This window comes from Dysidea avara, chromosome 5, assembly GCF_963678975.1.
Source record: "Dysidea avara chromosome 5, odDysAvar1.4, whole genome shotgun sequence".
NCBI lineage: Eukaryota > Metazoa > Porifera > Demospongiae > Dictyoceratida > Dysideidae > Dysidea > Dysidea avara.
Window position 1 is genome coordinate 12,529,266 of NC_089276.1, and position 11,198 is coordinate 12,540,463.

At 37.7% G+C, this 11,198-nt stretch overlaps 1 protein-coding gene across 1 annotated transcript in view; it reads right to left on the reverse strand.

Annotated features, from left to right (window-relative positions):
- LOC136257055 (broad substrate specificity ATP-binding cassette transporter ABCG2-like) overlaps positions 1 to 11,198 on the reverse strand; it is a 136,152-nt gene that overhangs the window by 51,112 nt on the left and 73,842 nt on the right. The gene's annotated exons all lie outside the window — the stretch shown is intronic.

Here is an 11,198-nt window from a genome sequence, read left to right on the forward strand (position 1 = left end):
CGCTTATAATCTCTAATCGATAAGCACCACCCCGGAGAATGGCTTTAATTGTTTTTTTCTTTTTGCTGCTGCTTCATAGAGCCTTCTGAGGGATGAAGTAATTAGTATTGTTCCAGTGTTAAGAAATATAGTATTAGTACTAGTATTATTTTTGATATGTAAATTTTCATAATAGTAGAGTGGCATAGTGCGCTAGTTGTGCACAATTGTGAAACTTTCCATACAAGTTGTCCTTGTGATATTTTGTGATATGTGACTGGATCTGTGAAAACCCGACACAATCGCGCAAGCCTAAATTTATAGTATAAAGCATTGAATACATTGGGTAAAATACTCGCGTATTATTGAAAAAATTTCGTAAAATATTTGAACGCCTCTTTCTTAATGAAGGAAGGGACTAACAATAAAACTCTGGATATCATCTTATTCGCCTGTGCAAGAAGAGTTAGAACATCTTTGTTTTGTTGCAGTAGACCCAAGGATATGTAAGTTATGAGCGTTTGTTTACGTCACGTCGAAGCGATTGTACGTGATCGATTTGTCTTCACAAATTTTGCCTTTGTATACAGTGAGTAAAGGACAAACTTACCCAATACTTCATTCCCCTGTTCATGGCGAACACGATGGTGAAACGTGTAGCTCCGTACCTCAATCCGTTGTTAAGTTACAACCATTTTTGTAAGCGCCTGTAATTTATTTTCTCTATACTTGCTGTACAAATCGATTTTTCTGTTGTTGCTACTTTGTATGGCTGTAACTCCTGAAGTTATTGGCATATGAGGCTGAAACTTTGCCAGAAGGTACACTTGGCTAAGGAGTCATCCATAATTTTCAGCATTTTCGCAAGCGTACAGAGCGTACGCTGGGGGGAGGGAGTAAATCCAATGCGTACGTTTTTTAATAATGTTGATATTAGTAGCGCTATATAAAAATAATTCTAAATAATTTAGCATGCACATACAATTTTAGTATCAAGATGGTGAAATGTGAGTTGCAGCTCGAGGCAAGGCAGTTTCTTCTTGAGCTCGCTAGGCATCCAGATAGTGTACACAAGTCACCAACTAATCAATACCAGCATTTCGTGAACACCTTTGTTGTGACGAACGATACGAAAATGAAGAGGGCAGATGCTGTGAAGCGCGCAAGTAGAGTGGAAGGAGCGAGTTGTTTACAGCAAAGAGCACTATGTGGCAGCACTGAAAAAAGCTGCACAACACTTGAAGTGGAGCAGGACAAGGCGTATTGATTCATTTTTCAAGGTACAATATATAAACCGGCTATAAAACCACGTAGCTAGCTGTGCATTAGGTATGCAGGTAGCCATGACTAGGTCATGTTAGGTAATAGCCAGGATCGCTTTCAGTAAAAAACTGTTTTCACTGTACTAAAAGCACATAGCTGTACAGTACTAAATAGCTAGATTGATAGGTTTAGCACTATTTCATACATGCAGGATTGTAGCTTGCCAGATAGCCGGTTTAATTTATAGAAGTAGTGTTTACAAATAGGTGACTTGCACAATGTATTGAACGACAGCTACCTATAACTTGTTTTCTTTGCAGACAAGCACAGTGAATGAAGAAACTGTAGCAGTAGAAGACGACGTCAGTAGTGGTGCTGAAGCTCATGATAATGTACAAAGTGTTGTAACTCAGCAAGTTAGTACAGGTGTTTCAAGCTGTAGTACTGATGATAATTTGATGCATTATATTGAAGACAGCCGCCATTTCTGTGATGTGCACATTTCCGTTATGTTTTTACCAGTGAAGCTGACAAGGATACATAGTGGAACTAGGTCACAAGAGGAATCAGAATCTACTTCACAGTCAAAGAAGTCCAAAGTTGAGATAAAATGTCTTGTTTATGGTGAAATTTATCCCACCAAATACCAGCTTCAGAAACACCAGACTGAGCAAAATTACAAAATGGGAAGGGGAAGACCTAAAAAGAAATAAGTATATGACTGTCACACAAATTCACACATGTAAATAACTTCTTGTGTGATTGATCTGTCTGCATTTCCTACAGTGTAAAAACAGCAACAATAACTCTTAAAAAACAATTTCATATGTGACATACACACATACATATATACAACAATTCATGATTGATATCAACATTTTTAATAGTACGCTTTTAGGTGGGGGGAGGGGGTTATGGAAAAGAGTACTCTCTGTACTCTTGTGAAAATGCTGAAAATTATGGATGACCCCTAAGTAGATTATAAATATTTAATAAACAGGAATTTCAAAAATGCACAATTGTGTTGGGTTTTCGCAGATCCGGTCACATATACTAGTAATGCCATCGCATATTTGACCTTTGGTGACCTTTACAGCCATTTTTTTATATGAAAATTTATCGTTTTTGTCTTTATCTCCCTGAGGCATCATTTTGCACAGTTTCAAATTAAAGATGCTGCTAAAACGATCTACTTGGCTTTCATTTGAAGTCAATAGGTGATTGCATTCTAAAGTTATGATCATTTATATTAGCCATGGCCCATTAGTAATTTACACCCAAAGGGCAAAGAATTTTATGACTTATAAAAATGATCTTAACTTTGTAGTGGAATGAGACACTAACTTCAAACAAAAGTCAATATAATCCTTAGATCAACACCTTTAATTTTATACCATATTTTAACAATGCCTCAGGGAGATATAGACAAAAATGATTAATTTTCAATGAAAAAATGGCTGTGGGTGTAAGTTGGCACCAAGAGTACCCTAATAAAAATAGGGAGGGAGAGTGTCTAACTGCCAATACAGCCTGTACAAAATCACTGTGTATTGGTATTATTGAATAGACAATGATCTTTGAACAAATTAACACTTTTACTGATGATAGAGATCTGTTGATAGGTGTTGAGCGCTGTTGATAAGTGTTGAATATAACGTAAAGCTTTTGCTCTAACAATGCGTGGACTGTCTATAATACTCAGTGATTTTGGCTGAAGGTGTCCTAGTTAGACACTCTCCCTCCCTATTTTTATTATGTGCTCTTGATTTCATTTATTCAATCAACGCCACAAATAGGCATAAATTAAATATGAGCCTTAAAGTGTTTTATTTCCTGTGAGGTTCCAATAATCACTTTGCCCATATTATTTTATCTACCAGTATTAAGTAATAGTTAGACTTCAGACCACAGGGGTCTAAGTAATTTAGTAACCTGATGGCCCTGTGTTGTGGCACCTGAGCGAAGCGAAGGCGCTACTACAGGGCCTGAGGGTTACTAAATTACTTAGACCCCTGTGGTCTGAAGTCTAAGTTATTTAGACCCTTTATGTAGTTGTTGTACCTTAACATTGTTGACAGCTGCTTGTAACAGAGAAATGTAGCGTTCATTAGTAGAAACAAGCCATTACTCCACCCGTAACAACAGTGACGGGTTTAAAATTAATTTTCAAGTGGCGATGCGTTGCCAACGCTACCAGTGCAGGTGCGCGTAATAAACATGAAAAGGGTCTAAGTAAACATGAAAGGGTCTAAGTAAACATGAAAAGGGTCTAAGTAACTTAGACACCTTCAAAATCCACCAAATTCACCACCAAAAGGGTCTAAGGTAGTATAGGGCTTAGTTAACTTTGGTAACTGGAGTTCATTGTAACTGTTTGGAACTGTTGGAGTTAAATGAATATTATTCACATTACAGTACAACCATTGAAGAGCGTAGAATTGATCTGTTGGATTATTTGGTTGGGAAACTGAAGCATTTTCTAGTATCAGTTCCAATTGCCTGTGATATTTTAGTAGTACCAGCCTCAACTGCCCTGTAGAATGCATTTTTCAACTCACGGGGGATGCTACTAGTGGAAAGAGAAACAGATTAATGCAGAAAAATTCAGAGAGATCATTCATTCAAAGAAACAACAAATATCTATAGATTGTACTGTCAGATTCAGAATAATTGTTACTAACTGGTTAGATATATTACGTTATGTACTAACTACTTACTATAACTTTTGGTAACCAACACTTTACCAAATCAAATTATGGTACTTTATAATACTTACTTATAGTATAGTATTAGTAAGTAATACTAACAGAAAAGGGCTATACTTTTTCCCAAAGTAAGTATTAGTAAGAGTAATCACTTTAGTATATATTTGTCAGCCTCGCATGCAATTAGTTGATCACTGTTCACAAAGGGTCTGGAATCGCTCTATAAACACTGTTTGATAACTTTTTTTTATAACTACTTGGCTTCTTTTTTTCCACGAAAGGGGTTAGTGGCAAAACTGTAGTAAACAATGTAAAAAAAATCTGTCACCCATGCAATTAATTACCTTGATTACATATAAACTTCAGATGATTTTCTGAGGAATTGAAGAATATTGGTTAATATCAGCATATCGGTTACTGGAACAGGTAAATATTTGGTATTTGGTAAATGTGAAAAAATGCGGTACACTAACCTTAAAAGGCCTTTGAACAGGTATTGGTTTTTAAGGGAGGTCTCCTGTGTTGATTCAACACCTGCAGGGGAAATATGCATTGAGGATAGCTCTTGCAGTGCTTGGCAATATTGCCATACATACCATCCCACCACCAAGATATGTCCAGCCATCGTGAGTACTCAGGATTAACTTTTCTTTAAGGTAAGTTGGAACCACTACATGCTTGTTATCTTGATTTCACTTGGGATCAATGTAATACAACATGTTAGTGTCAATTCCAAACTAGCTAGTTTTATACTGTATATCGAGTAAATTTGGCGGTGAACTAAATTTGGCGAATTGGCGATTCGTCACTAAACCGCCAAATTTAAATTTCGTCAATATTATTTTCAAACCTTGGGTCAAGCAGTTAATTGTTGAAGTAGGTTTTTGACAAACCTTCGTGGATACTGCTGAAACTGGTAAATTAGTGTGGTTCCATGTATGCAAATGGGTGTGGCTTACTGACTAGACTAGAACTCGTACTCGATTAGTGGGCATGGCTCCACATAAGCTTGTAGACAGCAGCAGACATGAATTCATGCGCAGCCATTGAAATGGGCGAGTATGGTTACAGACAGCAAAATTAATAATGAGTGTGGCCACGAAAGAAATTGGAGCACAGATATTTGAATACAGAGGCATCTATGGAAGAATATTCTTAAAACGAGTCGGTACAGCATCGTACTTACACTATTCGCCAATTTTCAGTGAGAGCATTTCGCCAAATTAAAATTTCGCCAACTGCAATTTTATAGCAAATCGCCAAATATTAGTTTCGCCAATATTTGTTGTCATACGGTACTCACTGCTTATTCTCTGGCAGGACCCCTGATTCAATATAAATTGATATCTCAACAACATGCTAATCTTCTTCGGTTGCATTGCTAATACTGCTGGTATAATATCATCGTTGCTAGGTGGCTAGGTCCAAGCTTCAAGAGAATATGTCATCAACTACACACCTCCTTACTATTGCCACCTAAATAGCAACTTGCACTTCCAACTTACCCATGCTTTCAGTGGGAGCAAGTCCATAAAGGTTATGTATCAGCGTTGAAGCTTTCTTGGGTCCATTGCCAAACAGTTTCCTGAGAATAAATTTTTCATTACAATTTGGATAAGCTAAAACTGGAGCATCGGTCACCTGCTTCAAGAAATCGAATGCTTGCTGACACTCTTCTGTCCAAATGAAATGAATGTTCTTGCTAGTTAGTGAGTTTCAAAGCAGAGCTGCAATTATGACAAATGATCGCTTGATAGAACAAGCCTAAAAAATTATCTGACACTCTTGACATGTGAACTCTTGCATATCTGTTATATGCTGGTCACTGGCTGTGTATACATAGCCAAGATAGCTAACTTTATCTCAAAACGAACAAACACTTTGTTCAACTTCAACCCAGTCTGGATTACTGTCCTAAGGTGTCCATAGGTGTTGCTCAATAGACAATTATCAAGTATCTATGAATTTTTTGAATTGTTTAGCATGGCTACTGGTCCAGGTGTGTCAATTTTACTTGGAGAATTATAGCAAGATTTTGCATCCTCTAAATACCCAGGTGGTGCAATGCTTTTTCTCCGAGTGCTTCTTTTCACACATTCCTTTGCTTTCAGATTTCATTTTTGGTGTGGCTGTTGTGTAGCGTATGACTGGAGTCGAACATCAAACTGGGTTCAATGAAACTACTTTGTAAATGTGATTTCATCATCTATGAAACTGGTGATAGTCGTAATCAACATTTAACTCTTGGGGCTGTCATCTGAGGTCGACTCACTAGCGTAGTTAGGACCAGAGTTTATTGGCTTCCTCTTTGCTGTATATCTTCCACTCTGATTTAATGTTGTCAACTTTACACTGAGGTCTGTGGAACAATAGTTGGCTACATAAGAAAAATGCCAATCATTAATGGTAGTATCATTGATAGTTGGAGAGCCAGCTGCATCTGTTGGATTCTTGTGACTATTCAATTCCCGGTAGTCCATACAAGACCTATATGTGCCTTCCTTCTTACAAACACTTTTTTTGTCTATATATTGTATATTTAATTTAAAAAAATAATAATAATAAGTTACAATTACACAAAGCGTTCTTGAGTGAATCCAAGAGTGCCTAACAATATTGTTTGCCTCTTGTTTCAAGTGGTCTAAAGTCTGGGTGGAGAGAATTTGGAGAGGTTCCTGACACCATTGTTTTGCTTCTTGTACCAATTCTAAGTGGTCTAGAGTCTGGGTTGAGAATTTAGGATGAGCAGTAATGTTCCTTCGTTGTTTGAGCATTATCTTTACATAGATATCCTTTTCTTTTAGACTATGCTGTCTTTCTAACACCTCTAGCCACGTTCTTCTCCTCTGGTGACATATTTACTGGCAAGGAGGCTTGTGGACTTTGTAACCAACTGACAATTTCGCATAGCGTAAAGAAATGAGTAATACTTCAGGATGTAATTTTGGTGGCAGTGACCTAGTATATCCACGATTGTGACAACTTATTCCAAGTCAGGTGGAGGATCCGTCTGAAGTAAGTAGACCACAGAATTGTGGACATGCAGCTGTATGATCCATGAGGAAGGGACAAAATGTCATCCTTTCCGGCTCACATGAGTGCAGGTTATCAAAACATCTCATGTACCTTACTCATTCTCAGGCAGTCTAATGCAAGGTCTAATGTTACAGTATTCACTACAATACATTTTTCTAACTGCTCACCATTGTCCACCTGCATGTTCAGGGTCTAATTATGAGTTTATTATTGAAGGAACAATTTCACCTTCTTTTAGTGCCCCTAGCTCAAACATCACCTTTGCCGAAGATTACCAACTGTCTACAAATATGTTCTAATCATATGCATCCATTTTGATGTATACACATTGGTTTTCAACTTCTTGCTCCCGAAAGTAAACATCCAACTCCATTCTTCCATCTAGGGTGGAGGTGTTTCTGTTATAGGTTTTCTGGCTTCTTAAAATCCTTGTTAACTGTAGCCACCTACTCGAACAGTTCACCTCCCATTATCATGATCTCAGCTCTAGACTTTCTGCAAACGAATATTTCAGTACACTTCATCTAGCTACCTTCATTGCACACCATACCCACCCATTCTTCATCCTCTGAGTCATATCTAGAGTAGAAAAGTCATCAGGAATGGTAGTTTGAAGTACTGACATGTCAACACTATCCCAGTCTGGATATGTCTTCCACCACTATCCTAAGGTGTCCTAGGTGTTGTTCAATACAACATCAATGTAAACAGTCAGAAAGCCAGTTGTATCTGTTGGATTCTTGTGACTGCATCCAATTCCCAGTGGTCCATGCAAAACCTATATGCTCCATCCTTCTTGCAAACACTTTTTGCCTATGAAGCAAGTATTATCAATTTAAAAAAATATATAAGTCACAATTACACAAAACTTTCTTGAGTTAATCCAAAATTTAGAGGAGTGCCTGATACTATCATTTTGCCCCTTGTTCTAAGTGGTCTAGAATCTGGGTGGAGAATTCTAAAATTTGGAGAGGACACCATTGGTTTGCTTATTGTTCCAATTCTAAGTGGTCTAGAGTCTGGGTAGAGGTCTAAAGAAACGAGTAATTTTTGGAGTCAGCTTCAGGATGTACTGAGTCTAATAAGCTTCCTACCCCCCAGACCCTGCATGCTACAAAGTCTAGCTACATCCTAGCCAAGTAACCTCCAAACTTGAGATTTATTAAGAATTATAAATATACAATATCTTTTTTTCAAATAATATAACAATGTTTAGACTCTCCAATTCCTTGTCTTAGTTCTTGTTATTTGTTCCTTTCAATAGTTTTCTGTTATTTCTGTTTTTGCTGTAACTGATCTTCATAATTTTGGTGCATTTCTTCCTTCTCTTTGTTGTTTGTTTCCAACTCTGCAGCATGAAGTTCATCCTTTGTTACTAACATCCTGGTTTGATCCCAATGAATTATGCAGAAGTGCATTGTAAAGTTATCAAATTTCATTTTGCTGATTGAAGTGATCTTTACAAAAAAACTGTAAGAATTTACTTTCAATAAATTTGTCATAATATGTGTCTTCATAATTATGGAGGCATCATTAAGGACTGCTAACCACGGCAGGTTTTTCACTTGAAGTGTAGAGGAACAGTAAGTCTTATCTGAAGTACACTGTATCCTATCTTTCTCATTGTTATTAAACAACAGGGCCATTCCTTGTAGTGCGTAAGAATTCAATAGTTGGCCGGCTCTTTGTATAATAGCCTAAAGTTTGGGCTATAGTATTATCAGACACCTTGGGCAAGCTTTTAGTCTCCGTGATCATAGCAGGCATGCCAAACTGACTATCCATTATGAAATTGCCTCTGTCATTGTGCTTTTTACCTGAAATCTAACAGATGTGATCCGCCCTACTCTGTTGTGATACGAAAGATGGGCTTTGACTATTCTCAGGATTGGGATTCTCACCAGCATCTTCAAGTATTAAGCTGTAATTGTGGGTTCTTTTCAGTAAGAGGGCTATTGGATTCACCACTCCAAAACAAAAAGACTGGTCATTCGTTACTCCAGTTAATAATGTGTCAAATCTTTTGCTGATTTCAAATCTGCACTGGTGCACGGTATTAAACTGCCTGTAGCTCAAGCAATTAAAATTTTCTTTACATCCTTAAAAATACCTTCACATAATTATGTCATCTTTGGTGGCGGGATGCCAATCTTTGATTATATATCCAATAAAATCTGCTGGAATGCAATGTTTTCCATAATTGATGTAACTCAGGCTCCCTGCTGCAAGTTTAACAGTGTCTAATGCCTCAGGAGTCTAAGTCTGGTCTTCTCCGGATTCTCCATCATCGATACAATTCTTGCATGTAATGCCTTTGTAATTTCCACATGCTGAGATGCACTTAATGTTATTCTTCTAGTAGCTGCATCATCGGTTGCTTACAACCACAGTTTATGAACTTCAGAAGTTCCTCAGGAACCATAGGGTCTAAAGTTGAAATTGGCTCATAACCATCACTCCCAACTGCCCCATCCATAGCTACTGGGTCCAAAGACATGCTCTGCAACAGCATCCAGTCATGGGTTTGTAAATAGGCACAAAGAGAATGCTGTGCAGCTGCACCCTCTGTTGTAAGTAGAGTTTCTAGTTTGGTTAGCTCAGCTGCTGCCTTTCGTGAGGACATGCTGTATCGAATTATAGCTAAAGCAGTACCTGGTGCATGGTAAAATAACATGATAACATTCCTCATCACCGCATCCTTACTAGGCTGTAGGATGTCCATGTGTTCATCAATGTCCAATGCACAAAACCTGTCAAATAGTGTGGTTTTCCCATGTCCAGCAATGGCAGAAACAGTATCACAACCAGTAAAGCCATGAAAAAATTTAGTGCGCAGGTAGCGCGTTTGTCTTTCAGACAGAAATTCTTGTATCCTCTGACATTTGACATAGTAAAGAAGAGTGGATGATTGGTGCATGAGCTATAATGTATCAGCACATCAGCATCTTCTGCCTGCACCTCAAAATAATAAGAAATAGTAACTAATGTTGGAGAATTACAAACCTGCAACTATCCACGACCTCAATAGAGTCATTCTTAGCAGCAGCCAGTGCAGCCTTCACAATTAAAGTGTCAGCATTATTGTCTCACAGCTACGATGTTTCTGGAATGCTGAAAAGAGGAGGTGATGATTCCATTCACTCTTGTTATGAGTGTTGTCCAGGAACTTTGCCCTTGGTGTCAAATCTATCATATTCGGTTGGATCTGTACACCTCATCAGGAGTTCTTTGTACGCCAGATGTAGTCATGATCTTTTGGTGAACTGCTGTAGCAATCAAACACCACAGTGATCTTCTGACAGTACCTGCCAAGATGTTAAACGTGACTCAGGTGACTCTCAACAATCTTCTGCCAAGTATGGCCTTGTTCCCTTTACCATGTAGAGAAATCATCCACCATCCACCACCAGACTGGAGCAAAGTTGGTTAGTGAAGCCAAGTGGGTCAGTCAATACCTTCAGGCTAGTGTTGGAAAAAAATGCTTTGTTTGCCTTAGTTTGTTCATTTTATGACCTTTGTTACTAACATGGACAAAGGCAGGGGAGTTGTTTTTTTGTCTCAACTGTCATATCTCATTAAGAGACTATAATTGTCAGTTGGTTAAAAAGAACCTAAGTGAGTTAAGGTGAATCTTCTCATTGAGCTTCCATGGTAATGAAGCTTTGGTGAGGTAAGGCATTATTTGAATGTTATGAAACTGAACAAAGCTTTGAAGTATTTGTCTCAACCCCAGTATATTGGGCTTTGTTTATCCAAACTTTTCCATTATCCAAATGCAGCTACATAAGGCAGAATGAGTTTGATAATGGAGGGACGACTGTATACTAGGGCTGTGCGATGATTAAGATAATAAGATTATCAAGATAGGTAATAATATCGTTATCATGACAGTTTTCATTATTGTGTTATTGTGATAATAGTAATTTCTGCATACTGCTGGAAACCAACCTACAGTATATGAACAACAGTCATTTATCATCACCCTTTTCGTATAATAATTCCAGATTTCCCATTGTGATTAGTGCTAGCTGGCTTAGTGTAAATTTATACAGAGAACAAAGTATTTTGTATTGGTAATTGTGGTTTATGTAAGTAGCATTATGGAGATACCAGGAATTTCATTATCGCACAGCTCTACTCTATACTGTAGTTACATTGCATCTTCTAATTATAACCACAAACTGAAAGATTAGATGCCAAAGTAAGAAGTTCCTT